The following is a 10,771-nucleotide window of genomic DNA, read 5'->3' as shown; positions in this document are numbered from 1 at the left end:
TCAGTACCATTTTTTGAAATGCCTATTCTTCCTTTATAGCTTTCACACTGCTGTCAAAAACAAGTTAAATGTATTTATGTCAGTCTATTTCTGGGTTCTCTATTCCATTCCATTGATCTATGTAACTACCCTCCATCATTACTGCAAAATCTTGAAATTGGGTGGATTAATTCCTCCCATTTTAATCTTCCTTTACAAATTGTTTTAGCTATTCTTCTGCCTCTTCTTACCATATAAATCTTAGAAAAATCTTGTCTATATCCACAAAAACCTTGAGGGCATTTTAAGAGTAACTGTGTTAAGCCTCTTAACTTGGGGAGAATTGACATCTTTATTATGTTGTGTTTTCTAATCCATGAACAAGGTATGTCTCCCTATTTGTTTGGGGCTTTTAAATTTTTCTTCATCAGCATTTTGTAATTTTCAGTATAGAGGTCCTATAAATGTCCTATTGGGCTTGTATTTAAGTATTTATTTAGGTCAGTTGTAAATGGCATCACATATTTTTATTTAAGCTTCTACACATTTGTTAGTAATATATAATCTGATAAAATAGTGTTGATCTTGTACTCTAAAACATTTACAAACTAATATGATTTCTCAAGCTTTTTGTGGATTCCTTGGTATTTTCTCCATTTAGATTATCATCTCATCTTCAGATACAGACAGTTTTACTTTTCCTTAGGCAATATAATAGGATATATTACTATTCAACATTCAGTAGGATATGTTCCTTCCTATTCAACATAGTAGGAATAGTCCTTTTATCTTTTAAATAAACTTTTTAAAAATTTAACTTTTAAATTTATGTATTTATTTATTTTTGCTTTATTTTCATAGTAGAACCTCCAATAATATATTTAATAAAAGTTTTGAGAGCAGATATTGTTGCCTTGTTTCTGATCTTACAGAGAAAGCAGTCTTTCACAGTTAAATATAATGTCGGTAGAGGTTGTTTGTAGATCCTCTTTATGAGTTTCAGTATGTTCCTTTTCTATTCCTAGTTTGCTTGGAGTTTTTTTCTTCTTTTTTAAAATTTATTTTATTTTATTATTATTTTTTTTACAACTTTATTGGAGTATAATTGCTTCACAATGGTGTGTTAGTTTCTGCTTTATAACAAAGTGAATCAGTTATACATATACATCTGTTCCCATATCCCTTCCCCCTTGAGTCTCCTTCCCTCCCACCCTCCCTATCCCACCCCTCCAGGTGGTCACAAAGCACCGATCTGATCCCCCTGTGCTATGCAGCTGCTTCCCACTCGCTATCTACCTTACGTTTGGTAGTGTATATATGTCCATGCCACTCTCTCGCTTTGTCACAGCTTACCCTTTCCCCTCACCATGTCCTCAATTCCATTCTCAAGTAGGTCTGTGTCTTTATTCCTGTTTTACCCGTAGGTTCTTCATGACATTATTTTTCCTTAAATTCCATATATATGTGTTAGCATACGGTATTTGTCTTTCTCTTTCTGACTTACTTCACTCTGTATGACAGACTCTAGGCCTATCCACCTCATTACAAATAGCTCAATTTTCTTTCTTTTTATGGTTGAGTAATATTTCATTGTATATATGTGCCAAATCATGAATGGGATTGAATTTTGTCAAATGCTTTCTCTGCATTAATGGGTAGGATCACATGACTTTCCCCCCTTAATCTATTGGATATGGTGGATTACATTGTTTGATTTTCAAATATTTAACCAACTTTGCATAACTGGAATAAATACCACTTGGTCATGGTATATTATTATTTTTATATATTTCTGGAATTAATTTGCTAATATCTGGCTGAGGATTTTTACAGGCAATTTCATAAAACATATTGGTCTGTAGTTTTTTTCTTTCTATACTATCCCTGTCTGGTTTTGGTATCAAGGGAATACTGGCTTCATAAAATTAATTAGGAACTGTTCCCTCTACTTCTGTTTTTGTCAAATCAGGAAAAATTGGTTTTAATTCTTTAAGTGTTGGGTAAAATGAAACATCTAAGCCTGAATATTTCTTTTGGGAGTTTTAAAATGAAAAATCAGTGTTTCTAATGGTTACAGTAAAATTGAGATTATCTATTTAATCTTGACTGAGTTTTGGTAGTTTTGGGTGTAGAAGCATTGTCCCATTTCATCCACATTTTTGAATTTATAGTGTAGCCTTGTTCATAATAACTTGTCCCTTATTAACCTGCAGGATATGTCATGGTATCCTTGGTTGCATTTCTGATATCTGTTATTTGTGGCATCTCTCTTTTTATCTTTATCAGTCTTGCTAGATCTTTATTGATTAGATTGTTTATTTCAAAGAACCAGCCTTTTGTTTCATTGATTCCCCCCACCCCCCATTTTCCTGTTTTCAGTTTCATGGATTTCTGTTTCATCTTTATTATTTCCTTGTTTCTGCTTGTTTAGTGTTTTTTCCTTTTCCTTTTTTACTATTGTAATATAGAAAATGAGATTATTGCTTTGAAATATTTTCTTTCCCAATTTAGTGCTGTAAACTTCCCTTTCAGCATCACTTTAACTTCATTCTGCAAACTTTGATCTGTTATATCTCCATTTTCTTTTATTCTATGCATTAAAAATGTTTTCCTTGATGCCGTCTTTTTTACCCATGAGTTTTTTTGGAATTGTGGTGTTTAATTTTCATATGATTGAAGATTTTCCTGTTGTCTTTCTGTTATTGATTTCTAGTCTGATTCCATTATGGCTAGAGAACATACTCTATATGATTTTAATTCTTTTATATCTGCTAATGATTTTTATCACCCAGTATATGGTATATGAGTGAATGTTCCACAGACACTTGAATATGTATTCTTCTCTTATTGAGTGTGTTCTTTAAATGTCAGTTATGTCCTGTTGATTGATGATGTTTTCAGTTCTTACATATCCTTGCTGATTTTTCTCTCTGGTAGTTCAATAAATTGCTGTGTTGAAGTCTCGAATAATAATTGTGGATTTAGAATTTTCTCCTTTTACTACCTTTTTCAGTGTTTGCTTCATGTATTTTGAAGTTCTGTTGTTTGGTGCACACACATTTAGTATCACTAGGTCATCTAGGTGGATTATTCCTGTTATCTTTATGTAATGACCCTGTTTGCCCCTAATAATTTCCTTTGCTCTGAAATCTACTTTATCTGATATTAATTTATCCATTCCTGCTTTTTCTGATTAACGTTCACATGATATATCATTTTCATCCTTTTACTCTTAACTACCTATATCATGATGTTTAAAGTAAGCTTCTTATAGACAGTATATAGTTGGATCATGCTTATGATTTTTTAATCTACTCTTCCAATCTCTGTCTTTGACTTGGTTATTTAGATCATTTACAGTTAATGTAATTATTGCTATGTTAAAGATTAGGTCTACCATTTTATTTTTTGTTTTGTCTTTTACCTTAGTTTCTCAATCCTGTGTTTCTCTTATTTTGCCTTCTTGTGGGTTACTTAAACATTTTTTAATAAGCCCATTTTAATTTAATTTATTTATAATCATTTGTGTATACTGTTTGCATAGTTTTCTTAGTGGTTGCTTTTGGCATTACACTATACATATGTAACTTATCATAGCCTACTGGAATCAGTGTTTTATTACTTCAAGTGAAGTTTCAAATTTTTACTTCCATTTAGGTCTCTTAATATTCCCCAGTTATAAAGTATGATTTTCTGTAGTATTTCCTTTCTCTACATTGAGAACCACATCAGATGGTGTCATAATTTTTGCTTTGACCATCATATAGAATTTAAGAAACTCATGAGGCTAATGATAGTCTCTTCTATTTACCCCATTTGTTTTCACCCATTCCATTGCTCCCCTTTTCTTTCTGAAGTTCCCAGTCTTCTATTATTGTTTTTTTATGTTTTCATAACTGTAGGTGATATCTGGGCTTTCCAGTGCCATTGGATATGAGTTTCAGGAAACACTGAGCCTGGCTCACTTAATGCTACTGAGTTGGAGGGTTTGTATATGTTGGGCTTGTTGGCACAGCAGATGCTAACAGATTAGACTAATGTTGATGGGACTAGTGCCACAGGAGGATGGGTTCCCATTCAGGCTATGCTGCTGCTACAGTAGATCAAGTCCCCCTCTACCCCAAGTGTGGGGCAGTGACCTGCTGCTGTCACTGCTTTGTATTAGGCTGCTTTTGCCTCAGGTGTGTGGTGGGATCCCTTGGAAGCTGCTGCTGCTGTCAATCACAAGGTTAAATTCATTTCAGAAATACTTAAGTTTAAATATATAGCCTGGCTCTTGTAGGACTTCTCTATTTGTTTTTTATTGCTTTCATACAAATTACCAAAAATTTAGTGACTCAAAACAATGTAAATTTATTACCTTACAAGTCTGACATTGGTCTCCAATGAGTAAAGTAAAAGTGTTGGCAGGATCAGCAGATGAATGCATAAAGATGTGGCACAGGGCTTCCCTGGTGGCACAGTGGTTGGGAGTGCACCTGCTGATGCAGGGGACATGAGTCATGCCCCACTCCGGGAAGATCCCACATGCCCTGGAGCAGCTGGGCCTGTAAGCCATGGCCGCTGAGCCAGCGTGTCCAGAGCCTGTGCTCCGCAACGGGAGAGGCCACAACAGTGAGAAGCCCACTTACAGCAAAAAAAAAAAAAAAAAAAAAAAAAAAAAGTGGCCCATATATACAATGGAATATTACTCAGCCATAAGAAGAAATGAAATTGAGTTATTTGTAGTGAGGTGGATTGACCTAGAGACTGTCATACAGTGAAGTAAGTCAGAAAGTGCAAAACAAATACCATATGCTAACACATATATATGGAATTTAAAAAAAAAGAAAAAATGGTTATGAAGAACCTAGGGGCAGGGCAGGAATAAAGGCACAGCCATAGAGAGTGGACTTGAGGACACAGGGAGGGGGAAGGGTAATCAGGGATGAAGTGAGAGAGTGGCTTGGACATATATACACTACCAAATGTAAAATAGATAGCTAGTGGGAAGCAGCCGCAAAGCACAGGGAGTTCGGCTCTGTGCTTTGTGTCCACATAGAGGGGTGGGATCGGGAAGGGAGGGTGGTAGGGAGATGCAAGAGGGAGCAGATATGGGGATATATGTATACGTATAGCTGATTCACTTTGTTATGAAGGAGAAACTAACACACCATTGTAAAGCAATTATACTCCAATAAAGATGGTTACAAAAGAAAAAAAAGTGTTGGCAGAGCTACATTCTTTTCTGGAGGCTCTTAGGGGTGTTTCTGTTCCCTGGACTTAATCTGCTTCCAGCGGCCACTTGTAGTCCTTGACTCAGAGTCCCCTTTCTCCACCTACAAAACACAAAATGTTGCATCTCTCTGATTCTGCTTCTATTAGGACATCTCTCTCTTTCTCTTTCTACAGTTGGGAATGGTTTTCTACTTTTAAGGACGCATGCAATTAGATTTGTCCCATGAGGTAATCCAGGATAATCTTTCTACCTCAAGGTTTATAACTTCAGTCATATCTGCAAAGTTCTCTTTACCATGTAAGGTATCATATTAATAGGTTCCAGGGATTAGGGTGAGGGCATTTTTAGGAGCCATTATGCTGCCTACCACACCCTTAACAAGTGACCTTGAGAAAATTACTGAGATTTTTAAAGCCTTACTTTCCTCAAACATTAAATGGAAAGCTAACTAGTTAATATCATGAAAGTGAAACAGTATATATGAAATCAACTAATTCAGAAAATAAGATTTCTTCTTTTTCTTTATGATTTACATGATTCTCAGAGTTCAGTTACTTTAAGAGTTACTTTTTTTAAACAGAACTAAGGAATTTCAGGGTTCAGGTGCTGTAAGATTGTCTGAATTATCTGAGTAGCAGTTAGCTAAGCACAGGTATAAAACATTTGATTTACTCCCTAGTGTTCTCTATCTTCACATCCCGCTAAATACATATCCCTTGTCGAGCTCCAGCCAGTAGAGTCAGAGCTTGTTTTACTGTTTAAAGTTCAATTTAAATTCTCTCTACATCTCTAGATTCTCAGCCCTGGTTGCATATTATAATCACCTGGGGAGGTTTCAAGAACTACTGATGCCAAATTTCTACCTATCATGGATATTTGAGGAGGGACCTGGAATGAAATGCTCTAGCTTATGGTTTTTGGAACCAAATCATAGTCTACACTGAGCCAAATCATTTGCGAGATCACCTCTAAAAAGGAATTTATCTGTGGTAACTAATGCTCTTCCTTTGTCAGTATGCTTGATTTGTCCCTCTTTGGGGGCAAAAAAGAGGGGGAAAACCCCCCAGCAGTTGGACTCCCTGAATCACAACCTGATGCTGTGGAATTAGTGTTGGCTCAGAGCGCACATCTTCAGATACCCATTCTCTTTCCTGCTTCCTTGCATGAACTTATATCCTTGGGCAGTTTTTCATCCACCACTCTCTTTTGCTTGTAATCTTAACAAGTAAACACTCCCCTTAATGAAGCAGCATTTCATGAGACTTACTGGGAGCATAGGTCTGTTCCATACCTATCCTATGTTAGCTAAAGCAGATATAAATGATATATTTTTGGCAATCATCCTTGTGGGTTGGAGAGAGAAGACAGAATTTTATCCTTTAGGTGTCATCTGACTGGGCAAATGGGCTCTTTCCCTCTGCTGCCTACCATGTGAAAACCTGAGGGTGTTACCTCTAGAAGGTATCTTCTAGGTATCAGAATAGTTCAGATAATTCAAATTTCTCAGTAAAAGATGACAAAACTATGGCTTCAGTTGTTAATTTTCCATGTCAATTTGTCTGGGCCACCATGCCCAGTTATTTGGTCAGATATTATTCTGGATATTTCTGTGATGGTGCTTTTGTGTTTTTTCAAATTTTTGTTTGTTTTTTTATTTATTTATTTATATTTTTGGCTGCGTTGGCTCTTCGTTGCTGCCTGTGGGCTTTCTCTATTTGCAGCAAGCGAGGGCTTCTCTTTGTTGTGGTATGTGGGCTTCTCATTGTGGTGCCTTCTCTTGTTGCAGAGCATAGGCTCTAGGTTCTTGGGCTCAGTAACTGTAGTGCACAGGCTTAGTTGCTCCATGACATGTGGGATCTTCCCAGACCAGGGCTCAAACCCATGTCCCCTGCGTTGGCAGCCGGATTCTTAACCACTGTGCCACCAGGGTAGTCCCTGTGATGGTGTTTTTGGATGAATTTCATATTTAAATTGGTGGTGGACTTTGAGTAAAGCAGATTATCCTCCATAATATGGGTGGGCCTCATCCAATCAGTTGAAGCTCTTAATAAAACAAAGACTGGCCTCCCTGTCGCAAAAAGGAATTCTGCCAGAAGACTTACAGAACTTGAACTGCAACTCTTCCTAGAGTCTCTAGACAGCCAGCCTAACCTGCAGATTTTGAATTGACCAAGCCTCTATTATTGTGTGAACCAATTGTTTAAAATCTCTCTCTCTCTTTCTCTATCTTTATATAGATATGGATATAGATCTAGGTATCAATATTGATATCTAGATCTAGATCTATCAATATATATGGGCACATTGTATACACCTGCTGTTGGTTCTGTTTTTCTGGAGAAGCTTGACTAATATAGTGGCCCATATAAATAAAAGGATGAACCCAAGTTCACCCAGGTAGAAAGTAGTACAATGAGAACTGGAACTTAAGGCCTCATGACTCATTCAGCTGTGAACACTGACCCAGAACTGGGGTCCGCAAACTCTGTCCCACTGATCAGATCTCGCTTGACTCCTGGTTTTGTACATAAAGTTTTGCTTGAACACAGCCACACCCATTCATTAACGTATTGTGCATGGCTGTTTCTGTGCTACAGCAGCAGATGGGCAGTTGCAATGGAGACGTATGGTACACAAAATCCAAAATATTTCCTATCTGACCCTTTACAGAAAAGATCTGCTGACCCTTGCTCTAGGATGCCATCTGATTTCTGATAGCACCGAGGAGAATAATTCATGCACATTGGGGTAGATTGTTAATCTCCTGTCCTCCTTAGGTCAAAGATCTCTTAAATGCTCACCCTTGCAATAGCCAGCTTGGGGAGCACTGTCTGAGGTTGCAGAAATGTTTCTTGCCAGGTCTTTCCAATCCACACTGCTCCCTAACTATGGTTCTTAAAAACTATGTTTTAGAAAATTTTTATTGGAGTATAGTTGATTTACAGTGTTGTTAGTTTCAGGTGTACAGCAAAGTGAATCCGTTATACATATACATATACCCACTTTTTTTTTTTTTTTTTTTTTGCGGCACGCGGGCCTCTCACTGTTGTGGCCTCTCCCATTGTGGAGCACAGTCTGGAAACGCAGGCTCAGCGGCCATGGCTCACGGGCCTAGCTGCTCCACGGCATATGGGATCTTCCCGGACGAGGGCTCGAACCTGCATGCCCTGCATCGGCAGGCGGACTCTCAACCACTGCATCACCAGGGAAGCCCCACTTTTATTTTTTTGAGTCTTTTCCAAATAGCCCATTACAGAGTATTCAGTGGAATTCCCTGTGCTAATAAGAAGAGCAGGTTCTTATTAGTTATCTATTTTACATAGAGTAGTGTGTATATTTCAGTCCCAGTAGACTCCCCTCGACAATCCCCTGGTAACCCTAAGTTTGTTTTCTACATCTGTGCCTCTACTTCTAAAACCTGTCTATTTTAACCAAGTACCACTCATTGCTTACTGTCTCTGGCTTCATTACTTGATAATAAATCTACTTCTTGTTCTATCCTGGATGACATGTTCCAAGGACTGAGATAATACCTCATTCTACATAACTTGTCCTTGATATTGTCTATCTTGGGGTCTTCATCTATGTCCCAAAGAAGACAGTCACACTCTGTCTTCTAGTACTACTACTAATACCACATTTTAGGGCATGAATTTGACCCAATGCACTGAACTATCCATTTAGAAGCTGTATTCAACCTGTCACTGGCTTTTAGCACAGGGGTAGAACTCAGATTAGTGTTCGTATTTAAACAAATCTACTTGACCAGAAACTTTTTGTCTCACCATTTATTTTATTACACAAATAACTTCTGTCTTTGCATCTATGATGTAAATATTTTTAATTTCCTAAATTATCTGAAAAATTATTTAGAGCCTCCATTTCAATAGGCATTGGAATTGTTGTGTTATGACTATTTCAGTAGTTTATTACCAAATGTTAAATTAGGCTTCAAGCTTTGGCCAAGAGTAGACAGAAAAGGGTTTAAAAACAAATGAAGAGTGGGAAAGATTTCTGATGCAAGGGAGACATAATAAAGGTTTGATTTTGAATCAAGAATTTATAATAAAAGTTTGATTTTGAATCAATAATTTATGTCATTGCAAAATAGCTCCCTGGTAAAATGCCATTCTTTGGTCATCATTAAGTACAGAAATTAACAATCAAAATATGCAGTGCTCTTCTTCATTTTCTAAACACAAACCTATATCTAGATGAGAGGAGAATTCATTTCATCACTCAGGCTCTGGACTTATGACTCCAAGTCCTGTCTTCTTTCAACCATACCTGCTAAGTTTCTGTCTAACTTCTTGAGCATGAGGTAATGGCTTCAGCTTTCATCCCCTTTCTCAGTATATAGCTTGGTGACTATGAGTAAGGGATCTAAAACTTGAGACCTTGGGTTCAAATCTTGACTCTAAAATTTACTTGTTGAGTACTCTTGAGCATGTTATCTGTTTCTGCCTCAGTTTTCTCATCTATAAAATAGAGATAGCATTACTTCTCTCAGCGAGTTGCTATCAGGGTTAAAAGAGAAAATTCATACAATGCAAGAATTTATCAGTTCTTGGAACACAATAAATACCGAAAAGAAATGTTAGCCATTATCAAGGGCCCCTCATTTTATGGATAATATAGATTAGTTTATATATGTCTAATATTTACATATACATAAACATTTTGTACCTATATGTGTGTATACGTTCCTCTTAGAAATTGAGCAGTCAACATTCACATCTAAAAGTATGTGCTCTGTGAAATGTAGATCTCCTGTGTATAAACACAGTGCTATAGTTATCTATTGCTACATAATAAAGAAATCCAAACTTAGTGGTGAAACAAACAAAAATTTTAATATGTGCCCAGATTTTGTGGGTCAGCAATTCAAACAGTACGCAGAAGAGATGGCTTGTCTCTACTCTGTGACTGATGTCTGAAACCTCAGCTCATGAGGATTCAAATGACTGGGGCTGCAATCATCTAGGTAATTTTAATTCACATGTCTGGCCCTTGAGATGGGATGACTTGAACACTGCACCCAACAAGGACTGTTGCCTGGAGTGCCTATAGATGGCTGCCCATGTGGCTTGGACTTCTCATAACGTGGTAGTTAGGATTCAAGATAGAGTATCCCAAAAATGAGTGTCCAGAGTTCAAGCATTCCACGAGAATCATGCAAAACCTGCATGACCTTTTATGACCTAGTCTTAGATGTTACATAACATCACTTTCATTATATACTATTGCAGGCATTGGAGACCTATTTCCATAAAGTGTCAGATGGTCAATATTTTAGGCTTTACAAGCCATACAGTCTCTTTTGCAACTACTTAGCTCTGCTGCTGTGATGTGAAAACAGACACAAACAATACATATACTAAGGAACATGGCTGTGTTCCAGTAAAGCTTCATTTGTAAAAGCTGGTAGAGGCCTAGATTTGGCCCACCAGCCATAATTTACTGACCCCTGCCCTATTGTTTGAAGCCATGGAAAGCCTGCCCAAATTCAAGGGAAAATGCTCACATGTGGATGCAAAGAATGGCAAGGAATCTGAGAACCTGTATTAAAACCAC

This window comes from Mesoplodon mirus (genome assembly GCF_964341445.2).
Source record: "Mesoplodon mirus genome assembly, contig: HAP1_SCAFFOLD_460, whole genome shotgun sequence".
Lineage (NCBI taxonomy): Eukaryota > Metazoa > Chordata > Mammalia > Artiodactyla > Ziphiidae > Mesoplodon > Mesoplodon mirus.
Note: the sequence above shows the minus strand (reverse complement) of the source record.